Source organism: Lynx rufus, unplaced genomic scaffold, assembly GCF_022079265.1.
Source record: "Lynx rufus isolate CCGP_SWC_20201006 ecotype Redwood Valley unplaced genomic scaffold, mLynRuf1.p SCAF_1, whole genome shotgun sequence".
NCBI lineage: Eukaryota > Metazoa > Chordata > Mammalia > Carnivora > Felidae > Lynx > Lynx rufus.
In genome coordinates, this window is record NW_025814823.1 from 153,880,405 (window position 1) to 153,886,923 (window position 6,519).

Sequence of the window (6,519 nt, forward strand, 5' to 3'; positions counted from 1 at the left end):
GAGCCCGATATGGGGCTCGAATTCACGATCATGACCTGAACCGAAGTGGGACGCTCAACTGACTGAGGCTCCCAGGCAAGCCAAAACCTATATATTTTTAAATTTTCCTGGAATTTTCTTCTTTGTCTGTGGGTTATTTAGAAGTGTGTTGCTTAACTTCCAAATATTTAGGGATTAGTTCTTATAAATTTCTGTTACTGATTTTTAGCTTAATTATACTATAATTGTAGTAGTTTTCTATGGAAGCTATGGAATAAATTATAGTAAACTTAATGGCTGAAAACATTACAAATTTATTGTCTTTCAGTTCAGTAGTTGAGGATTATGAAGTGGTTTCCTTGGGTGAAAATAGATGGATGAATGGATAAAGATAATGTAATATATATATCATGGACTATTATTCAGCCATAAAAAAGAATGAAATCTTGGGGCGCCTGGGTGGCGCAGTCGGTTAAGCGTCCGACTTCAGCCAGGTCACGATCTCGCGGTCCGTGAGTTCGAGCCCCGCGTCGGGCTCTGGGCTGATGGCTCAGAGCCTGGAGCCTGTTTCCGATTCTGTGTCTCCCTCTCTCTCTGCCCCTCCCCCGTTCATGCTCTGTCTCTCTCTGTCCCAAAAATAAATAAACGTTGAAAAAAAAAAAAAAAAAAAAAAAAAAAAAAAAAGAATGAAATCTTGCCATTTGTAATGACCTGGTTGGAGCTAGGGAGTATAATGCTAAGCAAAGTAAGTGAGTCAAAGACAAATACCATGTGATTTCACTTATATGTGAAATGAGGAAAAGAAACAAATGAGCAAAAGAAACAAAGGAAACAAAACAAATGAGCAAAAGAAAAAGAGAGACAAACCAAGAAACAGACTCTTAGCTGTAGAGAACAAACAGAAAGTAAGAGGGTAGGGGGATGGGTGAAATAGGTGATTGGGAGTAAGGTGGTGGTGAGCCCTGACTGGGTGTTGTTTGGAACTATTGAATAACTCTATTGTATACCTAAAAGTAATATTACACTGTATGTTAACTATACTAGAATTAAAATGAAAACTTAATTAAAAAATTTAAAAAAGTCCCCAACCCATTTATATATTGTAATGAAAGATGTTACTTGAAGGACAGTTTATACACAGTATAGTTTGAAGCATTAAGCATATGACTTTTTCTTTTGTTTTGTTTTCTTTTCTTTTCTACAACTTGAATATTTATTGAACAGATACTACTAAAATACCTAAAACACACGGGGTACTTGTGGGCGCATCAGTAAAGATCATATTGTTAAAAAGCCTGCATTTGTACCACTGCACAGCTGCAACACTGCATAAATGCTACAGGTGCAGAGTACTGTTTTCTTGCTCTATTTACACAGCTGATATAACTATTCTAACAAAGAAGGATGCGGAGGAAAACGCACAAGAAACTCAGGCCAGTAAGGGAGCAAGAAGAGAATGAAGAAGTGCAGTGTGTGCATCACCAGTGTTAATAGTCAGAAGCAGAACAGTACAGAACAAAGCTTGCTCTCTCAGAAGAAGAGCTACAAGACAGTTAAATAAAAGTTAAGGTGGGCCTTCAGACTGGCTCATACAACAACAATCCATGAGTAGATGGTATTGTCTGATTATATCTTTCTTTATCCATTTCACTGGGAGCTGGGACAGAAATGTTAATTCTACACCTTCCTTCCTTCCTTATTAAAATTGGTAAAAAAGAGCACTCTACCTTTAAAAAAATTATAAAGACATTTTTTCCAACTTAATTTTTGGGGAAAGGTGTAATTTTCATACTCCTACTCAGATGCCAGGTTTTTTTTTTTTTTGGATTTTTTTGAAGAGGACATTTATTTTAAAAGTTTGCCCCCCCAATATCTTTTCAAACAAAAGAACCAAAAGAGACCCCTAAAAATGCCTGTAAAATTATTGTTTTTCTTTCTCTAAGCTAGACAGGTGAGGCTCCCAAAAAGAAGGAAGTAAATAAGAGTTTTGTGGTTGCTCCACTCCAGTGACTGTGTGTCCATGAGCGCCAGCCAAGAGATGTAAGTCTCTTACTCTCTCTGGTAGCATTTGTCCAACCTACAACACTGAAGAAGAAAGCCGCACTGAGGACACAAGGAAACAAGTCAATCCAGTCTAGAGAACAACATTCAGGCAGAGTACCAACACCTTCATAGAACATGGAAATAAAAAGTAACTCCATCAGAGCTACCTCGCCAAGAAGCATGTTGAAAAGTCCAAAATAACACCGTTCATCAGTGCCTCAGGTCCTGTGGTAGCATCTTGACCACTTACCACAAGGAAACAACGAGTTTCAAACTAGTTCTATACATCAAAAAAAAAAAATGGATAAAATATAGAGATATACAGACAACTGATGAACATAAACTACTAGGGTTGTTACATCCAAATTGAAAAAAAAATTGGGGACTCTCAGCCTCTGCAAGAAGCAGAGTGAGCTTCAGGAGCTGTGTGAGTGAAAAAGCAGGAGTGGACCTGTGGGTGAGAGCAGAGGGAGTCTGAGTTGTGCAAGACACCATCGTCGAGAGCCAGGCCTGAAGGCCCACCCCTAAGGGTTGTAAATGTCGATTCACAGTGTGAAATTATGAGCATTTTCACTTGAGTCAAGATGATTAAAAGCTGGTTGGATGACACCCATTTTTTCTACTGCAAATTCTCTAAAGCAAGGCTCAGAGTCCCATAGTTTCTTCTTATACTTGATGATTTACACAGAAAAAATTCCCATATACGATATCACGATCTCATCAATACCAACACACCGATACAAATGGAGGTGTTATGATTAAAAAGATTAGAGGTGACCGATGCCTGGGGAGTGGAGTTCGTTGCTGCCAAGAGGAGCCAGGGAGGCAGCATCCATCTCTTCATCCTTTTGCCCTTCACCTCCTTTGGGACAGGAAGTCTTTCCACAGGAAGCTTTCCCTCCATTTCCTTGTCTGACCCAGACAGACAGCTCTGGGTAATAAGCCATTCTGAGAGTTGTAACAGTCTTGGCTTTGCACCCTCTGTCTCGTCAGTCCAGGGAGACCAACAGACAAAAGTTCACTCTCTCCTCTCTATACCTGAAACACAAATGTGGATGAAGAAGGGCATCATGCTAGAAAAGACATCTGGGGTGGAGGAGGGAGGTACATGACTTTTCCCATATGTTTCTACACATAAGATTAAAAACACTTACATCTTAATGAAAGAAGATGTGACTTGAAGGATGGCTTATACACAGTGTAGTTTCAAGGATTTAAGCTCATGGCTTATCCAGTTTGCTTCTATACATAAATTTACCAGCACTTATATCTTAATGAAAGGAAATGTTACTGGGAAGATGCATTACAGACACTGTTGTTTTAAAAAAAAATCACGATGACAGTGAAGCTGCATTTTTTTCTGGAGTCTGTGGGTGAGGGGGGAATCCATTTCCTTGATCTTTCTAGCTTTTAGAGGCTGCCCATAATCCTTGGCTCATAGGCCTCCTCCTTCATCTTCAGAGTCAGCAATGTTGTGTGGAGCCTTAATGTTGCTATCTTTCTTCTCCCTCTTCTGTCTTCTTCCACTTTAAAGGAACTTGTAGATAACATTAGGTTCATCTGAAAAATCCAGAATGCCAACTGTATTTTAAGGTCACTAAATTAGCAGTCTTAATTTCACTGGTGACCCTAATTCCTACTTTCCATGTAACTTAGTATATTTACAGGCTTCAGGGATTAGTATACATCTTTATGGGCCCATCATTCTGCCTGCCACATTCAGAAAACATATGTCATGTGATATCAGTTGTTAAAAATTTTTGAGATTTGTTTTATGCCCAGAAATATGGTGGTTCTTGTTGAATGCTACATGTGTACTTGAAAAGAATATGTTTTCTCTTGTCCTGAGATGGAATGTCAATTAGGTCAAGTAGAATATATCCTTAACTGATTTTTCTGTCTACTTATTAATTACCAAGAGAGGAGTGTTGAAATTCCCAACTAAAATTGAGAATTTTCTATTTCTACTTTTAGTTCTATCAGTTTTTGCTTCATATACTTTGAAGCTCCAGCTTTAGGTACATACATGTTTAGGGTTATATTCTCTTGGTGAATTAACTTTTTTTGTTATTATGAAATAGTCTTCTTTATATCTGGTAATATGTCTTGTTCTGAAAACCACTTTGTCTGAAAATAATATAGCTCCTGTAGCTTTCCTATGATTCATTTCAATTCTATTATCTGTGTCATTATTTTTAAAGTGGATTTCTTGTATGGAGTATATAGTTGGTTTTCCTTTTTTAAATATATAGTTTGACAACTCTGCCTTTTAATTTAGGCTTTTAGGCCATTTGTATTTAATAGAATTTTCTATATGCTCACATTGAAATGTATTATCTTATTAATTTTCAAAGTAGACTTATTTTTTTTAATTTAAATTCAAGTTAAATAACATACAGTGTGGTCTTGGCTTCAGGAGTAGGACCCAGTGATTCATCTCTGACATATGAAACCCAGTGCTCATCCCAAAAAGTGCCCTCCTTAATTCCCATCACGTTTGGGGGATAATGGTATGCGTGTGTAAGTTTATCAATTGTAATAAAGCACTCTGGTATGGGATGTTGATAGTGAGGGTGGTTGGGGCAGAGATGCAGGGGTAGGTAGTTTCTGCTCCATTTTGTTGTGAATGTAAAACTGCTCAAAAAAAGTAAGTCAACTTTGGCAATAAAATGGAGCTGAAACTACTACCCCTGCGTCTCTGTTGCAGCCTCCCTCACTGTCAACATCCCAGACCAGAGTTGTGTGTTTATTACAATCGATAAACTTACACACGCATACCATTATCACCCAAATTCCACTGTATATACCAGGGGTCACTCCCAGTGCTACACAGTCTCTGGGTTTTGACAAATGTGCAATGACACATATACACTATTACAGTGTACTCTAGAATAGTTTTACTACCCTAAAAATCCTCTTTTCTCTGTTCATTCACATTTTCCTCTCTCCCAACCCTTGGTATAACACTGATACCCTCATCATCTCTTTTTATCAGAATGTTAAATAGTTGTAATCATACAGTAAGTAGCCTTTTCACTTAGTAAAATGTACTTATGATTCCTCCATGTCATTTCATGACTTGTTCACTCTTTTTTTTTTTTTTTTTTTACTGCTGAATAAGATTCTTTTGGATATGGCACAGTTTACTTATCTGTTCATCTACTGAAGGCCATCGTTATTGCTTCCAAGTTTGGGCAGTTATGAATAAAGCTACTATAATCATCAGTATGCAGGTTTTTGTGTGGTCATGTTTTTATCTCTTTTGGCTAAAAACCAATATACATGATGGTTGGATCATATGGTGAGAGTATGTTTAGTTTTGTAAGAACTGCCAAACTATCTTCCAAAGGGACTATGCAATTTTGCATTTTCACCAGCAGTGAATGAGAATTCTTGTTACTCCAGAGCATGGCTGGCGTTTGGTGTTGTCGGTGTTCTGGATTTTGGCCTTTCTAATAGATGTGCACTGATATCTTGTTGTTTCAGTTTGTATTTCTCTGATGACATATAATGTGGAGCATCTTTTCATATGTTTATTATTTATATATCTTCCTTGGTAAGGTGTCTGTTCAGGTCTAGAATCTATTTCTTGTTGAGTTAAAAAAAATTTTTTTTTTTTTTTTAACATTTATTGTTGAGAGACAGACAGACAGCATGAGCAGGGGAGGGGCAGAGAGAGGGGGAGACACAGAATCTGAAGCAGGCTCCAGGCTCTGAGCTGTCAGCACAGAGCCCGACATGGAGCTTGAACTCACAAACCACGAGATCATGACCTGAGAGGAAGTCAAACCCTTTACCGACTGAGCCACCCAGGCACCCCACTTGTTGTTGAGTTTTAAGAGTTCTTCCTATATTTTGGATAACAGTCCTTCATCAGGCATGTCTTTTGCAAATATTTTCTCCCAGTTTGTAACATGTCTTCCTGTTCTCTTGGCAGTGTCTTTTGCGGGAGCCAAAGTTTTTAAATTTAATGAAGTCCAGCTTATTATTTCCTCCATGGGTTGTGCCTTTAATGTTATATTTAATGTCATTGCCATGTATTTATTTTTTTTTTAATTTTTTTTTTCAACGTTTATTTATTTTTGGGACAGAGAGAGACAGAGCATGAACGGGGGAGGGGCAGAGAGAGAGGGAGACACAGAATCGGAAACAGGCTCCAGGCTCTGAGCCATCAGCCCAGAGCCTGACGCGGGGCTCGAACTCACAGATCGCGAGATCGTGACCTGGCTGAAGTCGGACGCTTAACCGACTGCGCCACCCAGGCGCCCCTGCCATGTATTTAAAAAGTCATTAGGTTTTCTGCTGTTTTCCTCAGTAGTTTTATAGTTTTGTGTTTGCATTTAGGTCTATGATCCATTTTGAGTCAATTTTTGTGGAAGGTGTAGGGGCTATTTTTAATATATTCTATGTTTTCTTTTTTCTACACTCTTTTAACTCAATATTATTATTTAATTTTATCTATATTATTGGTTTATAAACTATTTGTCTCTGTTTCAT

At 38.0% G+C, this 6,519-nt stretch overlaps 1 pseudogene; it reads right to left on the bottom strand.

Moving 5' to 3' along the window:
• Nucleotides 1-2,789: 2,789 nt before the first annotated feature.
• Nucleotides 2,790-2,969, bottom strand: LOC124506075 (neuronal regeneration-related protein-like; annotated as a pseudogene).
• Between the last annotated feature and the right edge of the window lie 3,550 nt (nucleotides 2,970-6,519).